The 23,821-nt window shown below is 32.2% G+C and overlaps 1 protein-coding gene across 1 annotated transcript in view; it reads left to right on the top strand.

Annotated features, from left to right (window-relative positions):
- The first annotated feature begins 402 nt into the window (after nt 1-402).
- LOC118183407 (general transcription factor 3C polypeptide 1) overlaps nt 403-23,821 on the top strand; it is a 34,103-nt gene continuing 10,684 nt past the window's right edge. The window contains exon 1 of the mRNA XM_085824931.1: nt 403-569. The gene's annotated coding sequence lies outside the window, so the exon portion shown is untranslated. The remainder of the gene's footprint in view (nt 570-23,821) is intronic.

The following is a 23,821-nucleotide window of genomic DNA, read 5'->3' as shown; positions in this document are numbered from 1 at the left end:
AGACTTTATTTATGAATAATGAAGAAGGTTCACACGTGAAAGCACTGTCATTTTAAATGAAACGTTTTCAGATAGTCTTGAAATACTACTGGAAGATTTCTCAGACAATCTGTTTTCAAATTCCATATTCATTTCATTTAGATGAATAATAGCCGATTCATTGTAATTTCTAGCTTTGCAAACGCAAAAATACGGTTTACTTGCACCTAATTTCTCATATTAATCACGTTTAACATCACGACGTAATACGAAACTGGCGGGAAAATGAGACTCTTTTGGCCCAAGATATGGCGAAATTTCGTACAGGGGCAATTTGCTTTGAGATAAAGCGCTAAATATGACACATAACCTCATATTTTTGCGCACTATTATCATGGGAAAAAGCACGGAATAAGTCTGTATTTAACGTCGCGTGCTTTATCGTGGGAAAAAAGCACGGATCAAGTCTGTATTTAACGTCACGTGTCGTTCTTATTGACGCTAAGTTAAGTTTGGAATAGAATGTAGACGATGTGTATTGCTTCAAAAGTGTTGCATTGGCCGAAAGTAATTGTCTCTGCTATCATGAAGTACGTGCGCACATAGTTTTTTTTTTTTTTTTTTTTTTTTTTTTTTTTATCTTGTAATAATGTAATAGAGAACAAAGATGCTTGTCAAGAGATATTCGTGTTCTGTTTAAAAATGTTAAAATTGTTGTTACTTATATATTTTGCTGTACCATTAAAATGTTCCCATAAAAAAAATATTTTCTAAAGATTATAACCTACTCTTTTAGTAATTTCGTTAAATATATATATATCATTTTCAATTAGATAACGACTAAGATGTACTATACATGCTGTCTGTTCTTAATGTTCTCAACAAACTTTCTTCAAAATGTAATACGGCTTTCGGGAAGTAGTCCTGGTAATGCAGATTAACATCGTAATCGTAAATTATAAATTTTTGATAACTTTCAATTATGGTGCAACAACATTGCGTGGTTTTTGACCCTTTCAAAGCTGGTTTACCGCTTAGGGTAGCAGATATTGGGGTGCTCCATTTTCACAACCATATTTTTTTTCATGAAATCAAGAAAGTGAGCATTGAATGTAATTCTGTGCCCCCCCTTTTTTTAAAGTCTGCATGTTCTGATGATTTTATTCAGAAATTAAGGTAATGTGCTGATTAATGAAAGTTTGTGAATGGAAATGTATGTATTAATTCTTATAATTGTAGAGTATGGTAAGTATTTGAGCGTCGCTTTCAAGAAACAAGGCTGTCCAGCTCTCTCGTGACGTCACCGTATGGAGTGTGAAGAAACATTTCTCCTCCACTGAAAGCGAGCGAACCCACAGCGCGCTTATTTATCAGTAAAAGCTAATTTTATGTTATTCCGTTGTAAAGTAAACAGGAAATTATTAAATAAGTGATACTATCTTAACATTTAATTAAATATCATGCTTTAAGACTTCAGGTATCTGAGCTTATTTTTCTTAACGCTTGATAAAAATTTTCACCTGGGTGATCAATAATTATTTATTTCAATCCCATTGTACTTTCTATATGATTGTTTGGATAAACGCTATAATGCAAAAATGTTATGCTTTTGAACTGAAAATACTGCACATTATTTTTCATTTATAGATAAAAATGAAAACTGAATAAAAAGAGCATTTTACAAGAAACCCGAGGTTGATCTTTGGATTATGGTAACTTGGCGATTTTTTGGCGACCAACTCTGCTACAGCAACCCTCTTTTTTTTTTCGCCGCCATTTTGTCTTCACAAAGTAAAGACATGTTTCTTTTCTTTTTATTTACTGAACACTTTTTCCAACAATCTACTAGCCAAATTACACTTATGCTAGAAATTTTATGTAACAAAACTGCTTAATCATGACAAATATTAACTCCAAAATTGGGAAAAAGTGCACAATCGCAAACTCCTTGCGCGTTTTTCAGAATAGCACATACACATAAACCATTTACACGTCGACTTATTTTTACTTAAAAAAACATCCCAGAATTGCACAAAAATGACTTTGCACACACTTTTAACTTTATCCATCTACACTGCTATTTTCTCATAAATTACAAAAATTTGCACGAAAATGCAAAAAAATTCTGTGAATCTTTAAACTCGGTAAATAGCACATATATGAAATTACCTGATTGCGAAAAAGTATATACCCTTTCCAAAGATGAACATTTCCACATATAAAATAAATAAAATATCCAAAAACTTTCACCTCTAAATTATCTATTATATTATAAACGTCACCAACGAATTCATACCGCAAACATTACAAATGGTTACAAATACTTAGTGTCAAAAAGTTAAATTATTTCCATGCACGTTTACTTCAACTGAAACGTATACCAAATTCTTACAAACATAAAATTCACAAAATAACTATCATTTAATTAAAATATCACTAAACCATGTACACGTCGACTTGTTTTTACTTAAAAAAACATCCCAGAATTGCACAAAAATGGCATTTCGCAACCTCTTCACTATATCCATGTACACTGCTTTTTTCTCATAAATTAGAAAAATTTCACGAAAATGCATGAAAATTTTGTGAATCTTTAAATCCGGTAAAAAGAACATATACGAAATTACCTGATCGCGAAAAAGTATATACCCTTTCCAAAGATTAACATTTCCATGTATAAAATAAATAAAATATCCAAAAACTTTTACCTCTAAATTATCTATTATATTATAAACGTCACCAACGAATTCGTACCTCAAACATTGCAAATGGTTACAAATACTTAGTGTCAAATATTTAAATTATTTCCATGCACGTTTACTTCCACTGAAACGTATACCAAATTCCTACAAACATATAATTCACAAAATAACTATCATTTAATTAAAATATAATTAAATTCAAAAACACTACAGTCAAAAGTCGTTAATCCGGACTCGTCGGGACTTCGGCGATTCCGGATTATCGATTTTTCCGGATTATAGATCATCAGTTTAAATCTCGTAAGATGGCATGCAGAAATTCTAAAATTAAAAATATGAAACCGTAATTTATGAAATAAAGAACAATTATGATCTAAAGGGTATCAAAATTTGCAAAAAGAAAAAGCTTAATATTTATTTGTTTACTTTATTAAACATTTCTTTCAATGTAAGTTGTTTTTGCTTCGTTTCATGTGATAATACTTTCTCTTTAATTCTATTAAACAGACATAATTCCTTGTTCAGTTACAAAGTTCCGCCGTTCAAGACCTATAATTGCTGTGTCAAGAACACCGACTAATTTGTCAATCGAAATTTTTTTGTTTTCAATAACCTCTGTCACGTTTCTTCGCTATCGGAAGCGAATTATAATGACGAGGAACTTGTTTTAAATCATATCAAAGACGGAGCATATCGAGATGAAATACTACATTTGGTAAAGAATTATAAGCCAAATAAAATAAAAACATCTGCGCTGAAGATAAAGATAGTGCTGACAAATCAACTTCCAATTCATTACGCGCCCGCTGCCGAGCAGCGTGAAATTGATAAACAGATTTCGGATTTCAAAACATACTTTCACTTTAGATCCTTTACATATTAACAAATATATATCGGAAATTCTATTTGATATAATCGAAAGTTTAAGCTTACCTTTATAAAATTGCTCTTACAGTCTGCAAAAAATAATAAGCCGGATGCAATTCGAAAATTAAGGAACAACGCAATCATCAACATTAACTGAAATAGATAATTAGATAATTTTAGCTTATACGTCCATTATACATAAAATGCGCACGCTAAAACGTATTCTGCACTTGCGCACACTCATATGCGCAGTCGTAAAAGGTCTTACGCGCACGCGTGAACGCCTCTGCGCATGTGTCAACGCGGCGCATGCGCAGAAAGTTTTTAGTTTTGATGTCCGGATTATAGATCATTCCGAATTATGGGTGTCCGAGTTAACGACTTTTGACTGTGCTTAAAATATAAAAATCATTGCTAATAACAATTTTCCAATAATACCATATTATTTTATTTACTCCTTACATTTAGAACAATGCATAAAAATAATATCCTCAAATAATTAAAAATACTAACTTACCTAATCTTCTTCAGAATCTTGATTACGTGGCCGATAAACTTTTCTTATTTCCTCCGCTGAATCAAAAGCAAGCGTATGTGCACCTGTTTCAGGATCTTTAAAATCATACTTATAGTTCACAGCAAGGTACCAGGTAAAACTTAATAAAACATCTTTACTTCTATCTCGCACAACCTTAAAAAAACACTTATTACTACCCCTTTCAATCTCACTAAATACCCATTTCGAATTCACTTTAGTTAGAGCCATGGGATCCAAAAATTAAACAACACTGTTTCACACAACACAGGATAAAGCTAAATACAAAATTTCCAGATTTTTTCCTGATTTCCTCCCTTTTCTGATTAAAGAACTGTAATTCGTCCATTAATGTCGCATGACATATCTCATGATCTCTCATTTCCCTCACACAAAATAATGTGTAATCGGAACTGTACTTCTCACATTATTACCAAAGTCCTAGGTAGTAACCTTTATCGCCTCCAAAATGTCACCAAACTACCAGTTACCATATTCCAAAGATCAGCCGAACCCGATTTTTCTTTACAGCCTTTTCTAAGTAGTACATAATTTTCAGTATGGCGATAAGATAAAAGAACGAGCATTTTCGGTTATTACATTTATTTTTTTAAAAACAAAATCTAGTGTAGAAAAGTTCTTTTACAATAAACTAAATATTAAAAAAGCCATAGTTCATCATTTATTTATTGGTATAAATAATTTAAAATGTAATTTTTTTATGATAATTTTTAATGTCAGCTTTATTTTAAAATGGTGTTACTGAAAAAATCCTGTTCATAAAAATAATTATTAAACTTACAGTGAGCAATATTCTTATAGAATAGAATCAAATAGAATTCTTATAGAATCAAAACCAAAAATCTATTTTAAACTTTCACAGAAAATCATTTTGCTTTAGTTTTGTCGGCTGTCTTTATTAAAAAATATTTTGATTAAGATATGAGTTCTTACTATTATCTGAATTACTCTTTAGCAAAATCTTGATATATCCACATTAAAATTTATAAAAATAATAATTAATTTTCGAGCTCTCTAGATTGAAAGTTGTGCCTGTAACTATGTGCGAGTTTTGATATAACTTTTTTGAAACGGACACACTACAAAATTATAAATTAAATTTTAAATTTGCAAGGTAGTTAGCCGAGGTACCCACATCTCGTTACCGAAATGCACATGGTAGAGCCTATATCATATCAGGGGAAGTGCAATGACAGTATAGGATACCGGACGTCCCTTGCACAAGCACTTCATCCCCCTTCCAGTATATTTTATCTTTTTAATTATTTATTCTGTTGCATCTATTTGAAACACCATATACTTTATAGCTCTTCAAAATTTAATCATTGCGCTAATGTGTGAAGTTTTCTTTTTCTTTTCTTTTCTTTTTTTTTTTTTTTTTTTTTTTTTTTTTTTTTTTTTTTGTTAGTGGCTTGCTATCTTCAGAATTTTTGTCATCTTTTTTTTAACTGACTGTTGTTGCAATAAATCATTTCTTTTCTTACAATAGTTATTGAGCATTGCATTTGTTGATGACCAAATTATCATTTTTAGAGCTTTTTCAAACATATGCCCATTTTCACAAAAATCTTGTTTTTCTAAAAACTGTTCCTTCATTAGATATTCTGATGTTACATTAAATGCTGCTTTCCGTTGATCTTGAACTTTCCAAAATTCTTTTTCGAAATCTGAACACAGTTTTTGAATTATGATATAATTATAGAAAACAACATTTATTACATACTTTGATGGATAAAAGAGTTTACCATGATCTAACATTTTGCAAAAACTGAAACTTTCATCAAATGCTAATTCTTTTTTTAAAGAAAGGTAGTCTTCACAAAATGAGCATTGTAATTTTTTAAGAAAACTCCTAACACAGTATCCTCCTAAATATACGGACACAGGCAAATAACTTTCAGCTGCTGCTATGTCTTCATCAGTTATAAATATATTTAAAGACATTTCATTATCATTTTTTTCGTGTTCTATAAAGGTTTCTGCAAGACTTAAATCATCATTTTCTACATTTCCAAGTTTTTTACTTAACTTTATTTTCATCAAAGACATAAGTTGAATTTTATTTTCAATCTGAAATATTTAGTGAGTAGATACGTGATATTGTCCACCAGCATATTGTCTATACTAACTAAATCTAGCTTCAAGATTGTCTGTTTGGAACTTCCCAGGAAGAATATATTTCAGTCCGAGTTCGGAAATGCAATATGAAGTGATTTCGGTCATTGCATGCATTGTCAAAGCTACTGCTTGATGAGTTTCCTTGGTTAATGTCCCTGTATCATTCTTCATTAGCTTCCAATTATCTAGCGAATTCAAAAATTTATTTAAGAATATGTATTTGTCATCACTCTCACTGTTCGTGAGGGGTGTTTTAAATTTGTCGTTCAAGTGCTGACCTTCGTATGGACATTTGACGTTCATGATGCTAAACCATGTGGAAAATATTTCGATATACTCCGCTGTATCTTCTGCGTGTTTTATTTTTTCTTTATTATGGGTTTCTAATAACGCTTTGACAACAAAGTTACTGAAAACCTGAAGAACTAGCTTTACATTTTGTTTTTCAAAAGTAGTTGGCGTTAATGCTTTTAGAGATAAATTATGGCCATACTTGAGAAGACTGTGCATTTCAAGAGAATGCAGATCATTCATTTAGAGCATAAAACGAAGCGGACAAGATTTTAGATGATTTATCATCATGCTTAAATTTTGGACAGTACATACACTTTTCAGCATTTTTTGTGCAATCTAATTGTTTCGAACACAGTTAATGATATGCACTGAATCTATCAAGAAAAATAATGGTCTTTTTTATCAACAGGATGAGGATAAACTATTTGTATTTTTTTAGAACTGGAAAATAAAGATACAGCTTTGCTGTTTATTGCATTATTATCTGTAAGGATTCCTATGACAAAAAAAAAAAACCGGTTGATCTTTACATTACGGTAACTTGGCGAAAATTTGGCGACCAACTCCCCTACAGCAACCCTCTATTTTTTTTTTCCCCGCCGCCATTTTGTCTTCACGAAGTAAAGACATGTTTCTTTTCTTCTTATCTACTGAACACTTCTTCCAACAATCTACTAGCCGAATTACACTTATGCTAGAAATTTTATCAAACAAAACTGCTTAATCATGACAAATATTCACTGCAAAATTCGGAAAAAGTGCACAATACCATACACCTTACGCGTTTTTCAAAATAACACATACACATAAACCATGTACACGCCGACTTATTTTTACTTAAGAAAACATCCCAGAATTGCACAAAAATGGCATTGCGCACACTCTTCACTATATCCATGTACACTGCTTTTTTTCTCATAAATTCGAAAAATTTCACGAAAATACACGACAATTTTCTCAATCTTTAAACCCGGTAAAAAGAACATATATGAAATTACCTGATCGCGAAAAAGTATTTACCCTTTACAAATATGAACATTTCCACATATAAAATAAATAAAATATCCAAAAACTTTTACCTCTAAATCATCTATTACATTATACACATCACCAACGAATTCATACATGAAGCATTACAAATATTTAAATTATTTCCATGCACGTTTATTTCAACTTAAACGTAAACCAAATTCCTAAAAGCATAAAATTCACAAAATAACTATCATTTCATTAAAATATCACTGAACCATGTACACGTCGACTTATTTTTACTTAAAAAAACATCCCAGAATTGCACAAAAATGGCATTGCGCACACTCTTCACTATATCCATGTACACTGCTTTTATCTCATAAATTAAAAAAATTTCACGAAAATACATGACAATTTTCTCAATCTTTAAACCCGGTAAAAAGAACATATATGAAATTACATGATCGCGAAAAAGTATTTATCCTTTACAAATATGAACATTTCCACATATAAAATAAATAAAATATCCAAAAACTTTTACCTCTAAATCATCTATTACATTATACACGTCACCAACGAATTCATACATGAAGCATTACAAATATTTATTATCAAATATTTAAATTATTTCCATGCACATTTATTTCAACTTAAACATACACCAAATTCCTACAAGTATAAAATTCACAAAATAACTATCATTTCATTAAAATATAATTAAATTCAAAAACACCACTTAAAATATACATGAGCACATACATTCAATTAATAAAAATTACCTTACAATCCTAATTTCTTTAAACTAAATCATTGCTAATAACAATTTTCCCAATAATACCAAATTCCTTTCCACCTTACATTTCCAACAATGCATAAAAATAATTAAAAATACTAACTTACCTAATCTCCTTCAGAATCTTCATTACGTGGCGGATACACTTTTCTTCATTCTCTTTCAGAATCTTTAAAATCATACTTATCTTTCAAAGCAAGATACCAGGTAAAATAAATAACATAATAAAACATGTTTATTTCTCTCTCACACAATCTTAAACAACATTTCTTACTATCCTTGTCAATACCACTAAATACCCATTTCGAATTCACTTTACTTACGGCCATGGGATCCAAAAATTCACAAACACTATTTCACACAACACAGAATAAAGCCAAATACAAAATTTCCAGATTTTTTCCCGATTAAAGAACCGTAATTCGTCCATTAATATCACATGACATATCCCATGATCTCTCATTTCCCCCACACAAAATAATGCGTAATTGGAACTCAGTACTGCTCACATTATTACCAAAGTCCCAGGTAGTAACCTTTATCGCCTCCAAAATGTCGCCAAACTACCAGTTACCGTAATGTAAAGATCAACCAAAAAACCCTATCCTCTCGAGTCCTATGATAACCTGTTCAATAAATGAATGCAGAGCACTGGAAGCATGTGAACAATATCTTTATATGATGATAATATACTTGAAATCATGAATGCATATACACTTGAAGCAGCTCCTGAATTATTATAAGCCATTCCCGATAAATTACCCCCTTTATAATCAAAATAAGATTTTACATGAATTTCCATCTATTAGTAAAACTACCTTTTTATCACTTTCATTTAAAAATCTGAATTTCTGTTTTATGTACAATAAGAAATTACAATCCATTTGTTCTTGTTTAGGATCAACATTGTGCTTTAAATTAATATTACGAATGGTATTTGGATGTGGAAGTAAAATGTATCCTCTGTCTCAAAAATTTGTACAAATGAGGTGATATGTAGAAACATATAGAGGCAAAAATTAGTATATCTGGATTATACCTTTTCGAAGTTTGGAGAAGAATTGAGATTTGTTCAATTATAAATTTAATAACATTTTCTTTTTCATTATCAATGCAGTTAATATCAGAGAGTGTATTTAATGCAGCAAGGAGTTATAATCTTATGACTTCATCTTCATTACTGCTAGCATGTTTAATTTCATTTAAGACTTCATTTAGCATATTTATGTTAGTAATTCTCATGGGAAATTTTAATTTACCAATACTTTTCAAAGAAGCATTATTAGAAAATGCTTGTACCAACATTTCATGATTAATCTTTATGGAATACTGTATTTGAGGTACAGGTTCATCTTGAATATTAAAAATCAAGACAATCTTCAATTTTCAAAAATTTCCAGAAATCCGAAAGCTGTAGCATATTTTTCTTATTGCGTAAATCGTTCAAACTTAGCAGTTCTCTGTCTTCATCAAATTTTTGCTTTTCCTTCATGCTTCTTTGAATAGCGGCAGCAAGATTTTTATTTTCTAGCTCTATCTTTTTTGTCACAGGATGTTTACGGATTGCTTTCGAAGTAGTCAAATATGATGGGCAATTAATCATAATCGATGGCACTGCACCTTTTACTAATCTCGGAACCTTCAAGCATACTGATATATCTTTCCCAGTTTTTTCATCGAAAGCCCTTGCCTCACGTATGATGTCAGCTGGCTCTTGCATACCTACATATCCTGAAAATGAAACAATTGAAACGCATTTAAGAAGAATTCTTTTTAAACACGTCATTATACAGTGAATTCTAATATCATTTCATTCAAACAGCTCTTTAAGGGGACACAGTACTGAACAATATCGTCAAACTGTCGAATTTTTTTATAGGTTAAACTGCAACTTTTTAAAATACATATGGAAAATCTCAAAACTGCACCTTCAGTAGTTATTTTTGAAAAATTATGTAAATTAATAAGATTTCCTTTTTTGGTACTATTCGGTTTCGAGCGGCGTAAAAAATTGCAGCGAAAATGTATGCGCAAAAGTGCCAAATCTAGCAAACACGCCCATTTAAACAGTGCGCCAAATCTAGCGTACCCGCTGATTTCAGATTGCGTAAGTTTATATAGTTCTGTATTTCTTAAGACGCCATTGAAATACTAGTTTAATTTTTTAATCCTTTTTTTGATTTTAAATTCTTTTTTGATATCCTATGGATTTAACAATTTGGGAATTGCCCATGATGAAAAGTAGGCAATAGAATTTTGGGTAAAGTGCAGAATCACCCACTGCTTGACGCGTTTTTAAGAATTGCACATACTCGGTATCCATGTGCACATCGACCTATTTTCACTTTAAAAAAAAATCCTAGAATTGCACAAAATTGGCACTGCGCACACCCTTGACTTTATCTGTGTACACATCGACCTATTTTCACTTTAAAAGTAAAAGAAAATTCACAAAAATCCAATTGTTTTTACCCTTGTAAAAAGCGGCAAACAAATAAGTGAGCGATTCTGCACTTTATGGAGAATAGTTTCAAAGAAAAGGCATCATTCATTATAGAAAATTACGTTTGAACAACCAACGAGATGAAATTATGCTTTAGCGAAATAGCGGTGCAGGCATCCATTCAGTTATGTTTGACAATTTTTATATAAATTATAATAATGATCTGAAATAGTTATTGACTCTTATGCTTCCATTCAGTCATGTTTAGCCTTTTTCATATAAATTATAATAATAAAAAAATATTATATGAAATTAACTTTTCATCTAAATTAAAAGATCAATCTTAAATAGTTATTTACTATTATACTTCCTTTCTTGCCGCAATTATTTTTGGCAGCATTTGCATAAAAAACAGTTTGGCGATTTTTTACGGCCCTCGAAACCGAATAGTACCCCTTTTTTCCTATTTTTTTTCTAATCATGACAACAAAATGTTTCATTAAATCTTGTAACAGAAGCATACATTATTCCAAGCACAGTTTTGTTTAGATTTACAAGGAATACACAAAAAAAAAAACGCTATTTAAAGCAAAAATATTAATATAAAAAACATAATAACAAATTTATAAAAATGAATTTTTTTAAAAAATAGTTCTATGTTTTATTAGCAACTGGTTTAACAATATTTTTTTCCAAGTTTTTTTTATAATTTTTTTTAGATATAATGTTAATTACAATTTTCAGAATAAACTTGAAAATGTGACAAAAAAGAGTTGAAAGGGTAATGTGTTCCCTTAAAATATTATAAGCACACGAATTTGAATTTTTAAATAAAAATCATTATTACTTTCATATCTGTAAAACTTACAATGACAAGTGGTTTTAAAATAAAAGTCGAGATAAATTAGATATTAAAAATGGTATTTTAAGTTCCAGATTTTGTATATTTTCCTGATTATTGCTTTATATTAAGCACTGAATTTTCTACTGAATATTTAATCTGCAGTATATGAAGTAAAATTTATTATACATTAAATAATACTATAGTATTACAAACTTAATTAACAATTAAAATATTCACATGCAATTTATGAAGCAACATGCATTTATTAACAAAATTATAGAATTCACTTTAAGACAAATTGCAGGAAACAAAAGCTTATTGTATTGCTTATTTACATTAGCAATGATTTATTGTATACTTTTACATTTTACACTAGTTATTGTTTACTATTATATTATACACTAGTTTTTCATTGGAAATGATTTTGGCTTTAAAAACAGACATATTAAACATATTGAATGTTTAATTTATTTAATTTTTCTTTGAATATCAATGAAATCATAAGAATAGAAGCTCACCCTGCTATTTTTAGTTGGAATTAAGTCCTTTTGCTTTATTGCATGTATCCACTTTTCTTTCAGATCGGCATCATTAGGAAAAGCGAAAATGTGCACTTTAGGTCCAGATTTGTAATTGCCGTTACATTGCGGCACTGAGCACATGTAAGGCATTATATTGTTTCTGGAACCACTCACAAATTGCCAAAAACCTCAAATTTAATATATCCAGCTGCAGAAAAATCCGGAATGCAGATAATATCTCAAGATTTTAGGTCAAGAATTTCAGTTCAACCTCTTCTTTCGAAGCAATGGCGACTGACAACCTTTGACCCAGTGTTCCCCTCACCCCAAGAAGGGGTGCACTCTTCACCCCAAGAAGGGATGCACTCTCTGGAATGACGTCACATGCTCAACGTCACTAAGCTGTAGGGCCTTGTTTCTCGAAGGCCACGATTTGAGGCATCTTTTTTCCTTTTTTGGCTAGAAGTTTTGTGAAATTTGAATGTATGCAGAAGACTTGTCATTTATGAGAAATAGAATATTATTTCTTGAAATTTATCAGTTGTGCATGTTGTAATAAGAAATTGTACATTAAAAATCAGGTGAAGTTTCATTTTCACTGAGAACCTGCAAAATTTAAAGACTATGAAGGTAGTACAATGGTGTCTTGTTGGAAATTTCACAAACCTTTTTTTCAGCTTCTATTCAGCATTCTTCTCAGTTTGTTTCATCTGCAACATTGCACATAAACCGCATAGAATTATTAGCATATAGTTTTCGAGTAGACTTATTACTAGTTTTTAGCTTATGCATACCATGGGCTTATTCAGATGTGCTAAAAATATATGGACTGTATTTAGTTGGTAAAATCTGCAATTTTTCAGTAAGTTTGTAATACAGTCCTAGGTGGCATTATATGCAACAATTTTGATTTTCAACTTTTTTAAACAGCTTACTACAGTCAAAAGTCGTTAATCCGGACTCGTGGGGACTTCAGCGATTCCGGATTATAGATCATCAGTTTAAATCTGGTAAGATGGTATGCAGAAATTATAAAATTAAAAATATGAAACCGTAATTTATGAAATAAAGAAAAATTATGATCTAAAGGGTATCAAAATTTACAAAGAAAAAGGCTTAATATTTATTTGTTTACTTTATTAAACATTTCTTTCAATGTAAGTTGTTTAAGTTGCTTCGTTTTATGTGATAATACTTTCTCTTTAATTCTATAAACAGACATAATTTCTTCTTCAGTTACAAAGTTCCGCTGTTCAAGTCCTATAATTGCTGTGTCGAGAATACCGACTGTTTTGTCAATCAAAATTTTTTCGTTTTCAATAACCTCTGTGTCACTTTCTTCACTATCAGAAGCGAACTATAATGACGATTCTTTGTAAATTTGATTTAAATCATATCAAAGACGGAGTACATCGAGATGAAATACTACATTTAGTATGGAATTATAAGCCGAATAAAATAAAAACATCTGCCCTGAAGATAAGGATAGTGCTGACAGAACAACTTCCAATTCATTGCGCGCCGCAGCATTTCCCACCACCACCGCAGAGCAGTGTGAAATTGATAAACAGATTTCAGAATGGCTAGAGAAACGAAGGATATGCCTTTATTCATTTTTTGCAGCAATTCCACTTTTTGTTTAATGGACTTCGAAACATACTTTCGCTTTGTAGATCCTTTACATATTAGTAAATATATATCGGAAATTCTATTTGACCTAATCGAAAGTTCAAGCTTACTTTTATAAAATTGCTCTAACAGTCTGCAAAAAATAATAAGCCGGATCCAATTCAAAGATTAAGGAACAACACAATCTGCAACATTAACTAAATTAGATAATTTTAGCTTATACCATCCGTTATACATTAAACGCACATGCGTAAACGTATTATGCGCATGCGCACGCATATTCGCAGCCGTAAAGGTCTTACGCGCATGCGTCAAGAAGAGTTTGTAGAAAGTTTGTAGCTTTGAGGTCCAGATTATGGGTGTCCGAATTAACGACTTTTGACTGTGTATTTTATTGTATATTGCTTTTATAATTATTGCCAAATCAATATTTCATCAAACTATTCATTCTGAACTTGTACTTTCAGCTTTCTTAAAAAAATTTTAAGTGTTATCTTCTAAAAGAGTTATGCTGATATTCTTTTGAAATTTAATTTCATTGTAATGAATTTTAGAACTTAATTCAGTGTATCAAACTGCTATAAGCAAAAATAAAATGTTCTTATAACACCTATTATACACTGGTTATCATAAATTAAGGAAAATTCACGATTACTGAAAAAATTACATGTAGATTTTTATGAAACTTACGCACAATATACAACATATAGTAAGGTATCAAATAACATAAAAATAAATTACCAGACAATTATGGTAGTATAGAAATTAGCACGTGTATAAAATGAACAAATCAAAGGTGTCAGTTTGCTATAGGAAAAGTACCTTCAATATGGAATATGGTCGCCTCTAGAAGCAATACAGCGATGCGTGATGCTTTCAATTATGCAGTCTATCAGTTCCGTAGGAAGCGAGAGTCATTGCTCTTGCAAAGCAGTTGCAAGGGTCTGAGGGGGCGGATTGAGAGCAGCTAGACATCTCTCTAAAGGATCCCAAACGTGCTCGATAGGATGCAAGTCCGGGGATCGAGCTGGCCACTCCATGCACATAATTGTTTCCTGTTGAAGATAATTATCTATGATGCAAACCCTGTGTGGTCTTGCGTTATCGTCCTGTAACAGGAAAGCATCACCTATTGCCCTGGCACATGGGCACACATAAGCATCAAGGATGCCATCTATAAATCGGAGCATTCACGGTTTCTGTTGGAAAGACATGGAGGTCTGTGCGTCCACCCAAAGAGATGCCACCCGAAACACAGACACTGCCTCTTCCGTATTCATCTCTTTAACGGATGTTTGACAGATGATAACGGGTTCCATATCAAATAACGACTACTATCGCTTTCTAGACTAAACCTGGACTCATCCGTAAAGAGAATAGCTCTCCACTGATCAGGCGTCCAGTGGACATGTTGTCGTGCCTACTACAAATGGTCCCTCCTATGGCGTGATGTGAGCGGCATGCAAATGGTTGGTCGTCTTGCATACAGACCACTTTATTGAAGCCTTCTACGCACAGTTGACGTTGATACCAACCTTCCGGTGGCTGCAGCAAGGGAGGATCTAAGAAGAGTTGGAGTAGCGGTTCTATTCCTGCGTTCACATGTCTATGAACCACAGAAGGACTCACATTTAGCCAACTGGCCACTTCTGTTTGACTTTGTCTTGCCTCTAGTCTCCCAATGGCTCTCCATCGCAGTTCTGCAGGCAAATGATGCCTGAAGGTCAATGTTACGAATTGGCTATCTCAGATTTCTGATGTCACTGTCACAGTGAAATATGTGGGCTTGCTCTCAAACATGACTTTCATTAATGATTTATGATTGAGAAGCATTGTCATCACAATGAAAAACTTCCTTTTATATTATCTTCATTCATTACCGCTTCTCCACATTTCTTTGCAAAATACGTAAAATCCTAGGAGAGCCTACAACCCTTGGCAACAAACCAAGAAAGTGCAGAATCACCCACTGCTTTGCGCGTTTCTCAAAATCGCCAACTTGAAAATAACAAGACAAAGAATTGCAAAAACTCACTATCCATGTACATATCGACATATTTTCACTTTGAAAATATCAGAGAATTGCACATTGCACACTCCCTTGACTTTTTCCATGTACACATCGATATATGCCATATAATTATGCGCACCAGGGGTGAGGACTGTGCTAGGATCCAACCACAAAATACATTAATTGGAAAATTTTACCTTTGTTTTGGGATATCCGAAAACTTTTAAAATTAGTGGCTGTCAGCATCAAATTTAGCTATCCTTCAGTATACATATTTGGCTATGCATCACGAGTGTGGCGACTAACGACAAGATGTTCCGTTAAATTTTATCTTGCTTCAATCACACACTTAGACAATTAAGCATGAATTGTATTAGTTTATTTATTTATTATTCTTATGTCTATTTCTTGCACGTGCTTAAGGTTTATCAGATTTCTGAATAAATTAAACCCACATATACTAAGTTTAATATTTGGGTTTATGAGTATCATCAACAGAATCAATTTTTAGCATGTGGAAAGAAATTTTTGGTAAATTTTTCCTTGTCAACATTTTTTAGTGCATTTAACTTAAGTTTGTAATCATCGTCAAGCGTAATGTCAATCTAAAAGGTTACCATACTCATTTATTATTCAAATACTAACATAAAAAAATTCAGTACTATTCTGTTTTGAGGGCCGCAAAAAAATTGCCAAACTATTGTTGATGCCAGTGCTGCCAAAAATAATTGCTGCAACCCTAATAATTGCGGCAAGAAAGGAAGTATAATAGTAAATAGCTATCTAAAATTGATGTTTTAATTTAGATGAAATGTTAATTTCGTATGATACTTTTTTATTATTATAATTTATATAAAAAAAGGCTAAACATGACTGAATGGAAGCAGAAGAGTAAATAACTATTTCAGATCATTTTTATAATTTATATAAAAATTGCTAAACATAACTGAATGGATGCCTGCATCGCTATTTTGCTACCGAGTTATCACTAAAGCATAATTTCATCTCGTTGGTTGTTTAAACATAATTTTCTGTAATGAATGATGCCTTTTCTATGAAAATTTCTCGGTAAAGTGCAGAATCGCCTACTTATCTGTTTGCCGCGTTTTACAAGGGTAAAAAGAATTGGGATTTTGTTATTCTTTTACTTTTTAAGTGAAAATAGGTCGATGTGTACATAAAGTCAAGGGTGTGCGCAGTGCCATTTTTGTGCAATTCTGGGATTTTTTTTTAAAGTGAAAATAGGTCGATGTGTACATGGATACCGAGTATGTGCAATTCTTAAAAATACGTCAAGCAGTGGGTGATTCTGCACTTACCTCAAAATTCTATTGCAGACTTTTCATTACGCACAATTCCCAAATTATTAAATCCATAGGATATCAAAATAAGGATTTAAAAATTAAAGTAGTATTTCAATGGCGTCTTAAGAAATATAGAATTATATAAACTTATGCAATCTGAAATCGGCGCTGTTAAATGGACGCGTTTGCTAGATTTGGTGCTTTTGCGCATACATTTTCGCTGCAATTTTTTTACTGTCCTCAAAACGGAATAGTACCAAAAATTCTTTAGGCATCCCTACATGAGTCATTACTCAAGTTGTAATGTTTTGAGAAACATGCGGTGATGAAAGGAAAGTATAATAAATAACGATTCGCCAAGATGGCGTCAGATCAACGATGTATCTATGTGGAATGTTTTGGGGCTTGAGATGTGTGCCCAAAGCAGATATGCAGCAATGGAGCCAAACTACTGATCATATAAAAGTATGCTAAAATGATTATTTCTTCAAAACAATTTATTTTATTTAGTATTGAAGTGAAATTAAGAATCGGGACTCTCCAGATATTTTATTATGTGCAGAGGGGGGGATCAAATGCGCATGCGTAAAGCCTTTGAAAAAAGCCATTGTTGGTGATTTTAGATCATTCCAAATAATGGACACCCGGATTTGGGATTTTGTACTGCATAAGATAATTTATATTTATATATATAGTTTTAGCAGTTTTCCTTTTAAATTTTATATTGTAAAGTATTGCTTATGTAAAATGGCTTTTGCGGTGTAGCAATGTGCCGTAAAACCTATAGAAATACGAAAGGAAGAGATATTGTATTTATTGCTTTCCCAAAGGGCAATTTACTTTTGAAGAAAGAATGGGTACATAAATGTTGAAGACAGGTTTCTATTAATGTGAGGAGTGCAAGAATTTGCAGTGAACATTTTCTAAGCAATGATTTGGAAGATGCCATGGAAAATTACTTGCTTTGATTGCCACAACAGAAACTGTTGAAATGCAATGCTACGCCAAAAGTAAATATACCGTGTGCAGTAAAAGAAATAAATACAATAAATTGGAGACAAGAGAAAAGGAAACTAATGCAGAGTGCTTTTGAAAGACTACACGAATTAAGTTAAAAGAAAATTCATTTTGTGGCCGATTACGAAAATGATTGACGTGGAATAGATACGAGCGATTTTAAAACATAACTCACAAATGAAAATGTAAGGATTGCTAAATGCCCTAACTGTAAAAAAAAAAAAAAAAAAAAAAAAAAAAAACTCAGTATTTTAAGTAATTTATAATTGTATAAAATATCAAAGTTATTTCACATAAAAAAGACCTTCCTCCCTCTTTGAAAACCCCTCTTTTGAAAGATTAAGTAATTCTCTTTATATACTATGAGCAAAGTTGTTTTGTTAAACTTAACAATTATACATTATACATTCATAGGTAATCTTCCTAGTTAAATTCCTACCTTGTAATGCCCAAAATTTCTGTCTCATAAAATACAATGTGATCCTGCGTGCAAATATTTCCAATGATAATGCTCAGCAATCAGTTTAGTTAGTTTGCATTTAGCACGCAAAATTATTTGATGTTTTTGTGAAAACCTTATATATACCCTTGTAATCGGCCTTCGACTCTCATTACATTATTTGCATCCAAAAAAGGTTTCAAATAATTAAATGACTTTTATGATTAATGGGTTGACCTTGTGCAAGGGAGATGTAATCTAAATAAAAACTACATTTTTGAACCTCTCTTACTAAAAAGGATTGGATTATTCAATTATGGCAAAGCACGTGAGGGCTATCTGCCTAAAGGGAGGGATGCCTTCGTGGAGGACTTTCTAAGGGAAACTGGCTTGTATACACATGGGAAAAACCACGAAAACGCCCATGCAGCCAGCCCGTTCACGGGATTTGAACCTTAGACCGAACTACCAGTGTTCGGCGTTTTTACCGCTCGGCCGCTGGTGGGCCCTTACTAAAAAGGATTCTGCCTCATTTAACTCCTTTGTACTTACCCCTTCTGTTCCTGTCTGTGCAATACATAATAATTTTAAGTAATTATTAGTGATATTTAGGACGCTATCAGTAAATTTTGAAGGCGAAGTGCATAAACAAGCAACGTCAGATCTTTTTCTCAGTTCACTAGAATGTCTCTGTTTTTCACAATTGTTTAATGTTCTTGCTAGGTATGACACCTTCCCTCAAGAATGGAGAACTTTTCCACCAGAGATCAGCAACGTGCAACTTGTCAGAATTCAGTCCTCGAGAAAAAAGGTCTGCTGGGTTCTCCACTGAATATACATAATTCCACTAGCACATCTGTGTTAGCTATAGGATCTTCAACACTCGGTTAGCAACAAAAGTTTTTAGTACATTTGGAGGATTCTGAAGTCACGCTAACACTATGGTTTAGTCACACCACAGACATATTTTACTGATGTCCAATTTCAATAAAGGCACCGCCTTTGTAACAAGCTGTGATAGCAGTATAGCTGCACAGAGTTCCAGTCGCCGTACTGTCAACGGCTTTAGTGGAGCTACTCTGGACTTGCTGCTAAGCAAATGTGAAGATAAATTATAGTCTATTCTACAGCGTAAGTAGATGGCTGCTCCATATGCGTGTTCTGATGCATCTGAAAATCCATGAATTTATATTTCAGAAAAACTGTCCTGTAAAACATATCTGCTCACTTGTAAATTGTTGATAGATTGCATGGAATCAATAAAAAGTTGCCACTCCTTAATTATCTTCTCGGGTAGTGGATCGTTCTAATCAAGCTTCAATAACCAAAGTCTTTGGATGAAGATTTTTGCTTTTGTTATCCCTGGTCCCTGTTCTGTTTGTTTAGTCCTAATGGATCATAAATGCGGGCAATGTCAAACAAAACTATTCTTATTGTGTAAGTAGCTGGTTTCTTGATTGTTGATTTATACAAAAAAACAATCTACCTTTGGATTCCATAATAATCCTAAAGTTTTGATGCTGTGATTGTCATCGAAATTACTGAAAGAATATTCCTCTTGTCCATCCGGAAACTGCAGAAGATCAGAGTGATTAGCACATCATCTGTGCAGACGCATTCCTCCATGTGATAATAGGTCAGTCAAATGCGACTGTTATTATTTAGCCTCTATTAGAGTATGGGCTCCTGTAAGTATGTCATTGATATAAAAATCCCTTTGTACTATTTGTGCTGCTAATGAAAAACTGTTTCTGTCATCCTCTGCTAATTGGTTAAGTGTGCGTGTTGCCAGATATAGTGCATTGGAAGTACTGTAAGTTATAGTCTTCAGTCTATAAACTTTAATTGGTTCTTCTTCACTACTCTTCCATAAGATGGGTAATAAATCTCTTTTATGCTCTTCAATCAAAATCTGACGATACATTTTTACGATGTCTGCTGTGAAGGCAATTTTTTGCATATGAAATCTGCAAATAATATCAATAAGTTCATCTTGAACTAACCCTCCATTCAGTAGAATATCGTTTAACGAAATTCCAGTAGTCGTAGGAGCAGTGGCATCGAACACTACCCTAAGTTTAGTGCTAGGTTTATCGGGCCTGAAAACCCCATGATGAGGAAGGTAATATGAAAAACTAGAGCTATTCCCTTCAGCAATTTCTTCAGAATAGCCTAATTTATTATATTACTTAATGAAATCTTTGTATAAGGGTTTCATTGTAGGATTGCAAGTGAAGCATTTAAGTAAAGAATTCAGTCTTTTACTAGCATTTTCTCTTGATTTGCCTAAAAGGCTAAGCCCTTCCTCCTTAATTGCATTTCCACTACATGCTGTTCACAAAATTCCTTTTCCTGACTCTTCACTTTTTTGCTTCATCAAGTCCTTCAATCTCCCAAAACCTTCTCGTATTGTCAGATAAATGATCCGCAGTTTCAACAACCCCATAATAATTATCAACACTGCCTTGCTGTGGCATCAATGCTTAAATTGCGCCGGAGCCCCGCTCCTGTACTTCTCAATTTGTAAGTTAAATTACAATTTTAGGCGGAGCGCACCGGAGCCCTAAATTAGATGAGCTCCAATACTTCTTTTTATAAAACTGAACCATAATTTAAAGGGAAGAAAATTTAGAATTCCTGACATTTTAGTTTAACAATAAGCAGACTTTGCGATATTCTATTTCCCTAGAAATACGTGCATGAGACGTTCAAGTAAAGTCCCCTTACTCACATGTGAAAACCTTTCACTTTAAGAAGGACAATAAATTTGGAGGAGTTTGTTTAGGAACGCGTAAATTTCTTGCCATGCCATCATATCTAGTGTATTGTTATCGATGCTTACAGTTGGTTATCCTCGCAGGAAGGAAAATTTGGATTCTTAAATGTGCGTTAAGTGACAGCAAGTACAATAAGAGTGAAATACTGAGATAAACTGCTCAAGCACATCCTATACATCATATTCCCACAGTATCCACTAATGGGGGGGAAGCGTAACCTGCAACTTTACATTCATCCTTAGGAATCAGACTCAGGACTAATTTTATCCTGACACAGATCTGCTTGATGGCTATAATTATATCAGCAGAGAGATGCAGTCAAAGACAACGTTCTCTCTTACCAAGATTCCCCTCATTTTTTGTTTCCACCTGCTCATACCCTCATTCTGTTTTGCCCCGGAATTTTCATCAGCTATATATTTTAAATATATTTGATTTTTGTGATAATAAAAGAACTCCCCCTCCCCTACAATCAGAGCTTAAATTGGGCTGCAGCTCTCCGGATTTCGGCTCTGGTGCTTCTTACTTTTTGTAATAGTTCATAATTCTAGCCGGAATGCACTGGAGCCCTGAATAAGAAGTCTGCGGCACTTCTTTTATGTAACTGAATAATAATTTCATCTGAAATTTTATTTTAATAATAAAATTATATTAAAAATCATTTATTAAATTTCAATTTCTCTTTTCATTTTATATAATTTTAATAATTTAATTACTTCAATAAATGATAATTAACTGTCTAATGATTATCAATTAAGTTATAATTAATTAATTATATAATAATTATTGATTAAATAACAATTTATAAACATTAATTAAATAGCTAATAAAACATGCATTTGACCAGGTTTATAAAACTCTGGATCAGCTAAAACAATGAGTTGCAACTGCTTAAGATCAGGAATGTTTAGATATCCAGCAGGCATTACGCGAGTTATTTTGGGAACAACAGAAGTTTGTAAGATACAAATAAAATCTAGTAGCATTAGTGATGGTTGCTATAGTGTTTTCCTTAACATCCATAACTGTACCATTGATACCTGAAATAGAAGCGTTTATTTTTCTTTCCTTCAGATTCAATAATTCAGCACATTCCTTAGTAATGAAATTATTTTGAGAAGCAAGGCTCTCAGCAAAGTAAATTTTCCATCATCACCTTTAACGAAAATAATTTCAGTTGAAAGTAGAACTTATTAAAAGAACTGGAAATATTCAGTGCAGTACTCTTAATAGAATTTGCTTGGTTGGTTTCACTAGTGCCACTAACCATTTGGCTGCTTGCCAATGAAGTAAATGTATCAGCATTTGGAGAAAGATTACTGCTAAATTTATTAGTCTTGTTTGTGTTTTGTTTCGATGTGCCATTTGCTCTATCGAAATTTTCTTCGCTCCAATCAAAATGCAAGAGCAAATTGTTGAATTTCTGACATTTTTCTGCATGTATTAGAACTTTTACAGTCCTTGATTGTGTGAACCGAAGACAAACAATTGAACACAGTTTTTTTTGTCTTTACAAATTCAAATCGTTTCTTGACTGGTAAATGTAAGAATTGCACACTTTTCAACAACAAATGATCACCTTTACAATAAAGACAATTTTTTGAATTTTCTGAAAGTGATGTAAGAGCTTTGGTATTAACTGAACGTTTCGGTTCCCCTTGCAAAGATTTGTAATGTGGTAGAGTGTGAGCATGTTCTTTCAAAAAACATGTTAGTTGTTTAACTGTTCCTATTTAGTCTTTTTTAAGTGATCTTTCCCACGAACACCAAGTATTTCTATCCAACACTTCAACTAATAAATAAACAATTAACATGTCAGACAAGTCTTCCAACTTTTGCTCTAATGCTTCCAAGGATCGTAAACATTCATGCACCTTATCAATAAATTTTAAAAGCGACAAAGTAGAATCACTCATTTGAGGTATAAAAATTAACTTTTTTATGATAGAAGTGATCAAATCTTTTTTGTTGCAATAGCGCTCAACCAATAGATTCCATGCTATGTCATAATTTGAATACGAAATTGGAATGGAATGAATAATATTTAATGCATCTACTTTACACAAACTCTGTAAATATTGCAATTTTTGCGCATTAGTTAATATGCTATTTTTTTATGCACAGCTCCAGAAAATAAATCCTCAAATTCAATCCATTTTTTGATTTTTCCACTAAATATAGGACGAGGCAATTTTATATGTGAAACAATTATGTCTCTCCTTAAACCGTTTTCATTTGAACAACTATTCCTTTGAGAACTGATCTCAAAAATTTTTCTTTTAATTTTCAAGTAAATTTCATCGAAACTATCTACTATATTTTCCTTTTCCTTAATGAACTCATCAGTTTCCTTTTCCTCACAATGTGCAAATAAAGAATCGAAAATGCTACTTAATTCCTTTTTTAATTCTAATATTTTTGATTCGTATAACTCCAATAAGGAAATATCTGCTTCATCCACTGTTAAGTTTACTTTATTTTCAAACTTTGTGATACTACCTTTTAAGCTTCTTTTGTTAGCTTTAATTAATTTCAGTTCACTCATCATGAAAAAA

This window comes from Stegodyphus dumicola, chromosome 10 (assembly GCF_044657685.1).
Source record: "Stegodyphus dumicola isolate Sdum_Otavi_A_Nest chromosome 10, ASM4465768v1".
Lineage (NCBI taxonomy): Eukaryota > Metazoa > Arthropoda > Arachnida > Araneae > Eresidae > Stegodyphus > Stegodyphus dumicola.
This window is presented reverse-complemented; position numbering and strand designations above follow the sequence as displayed.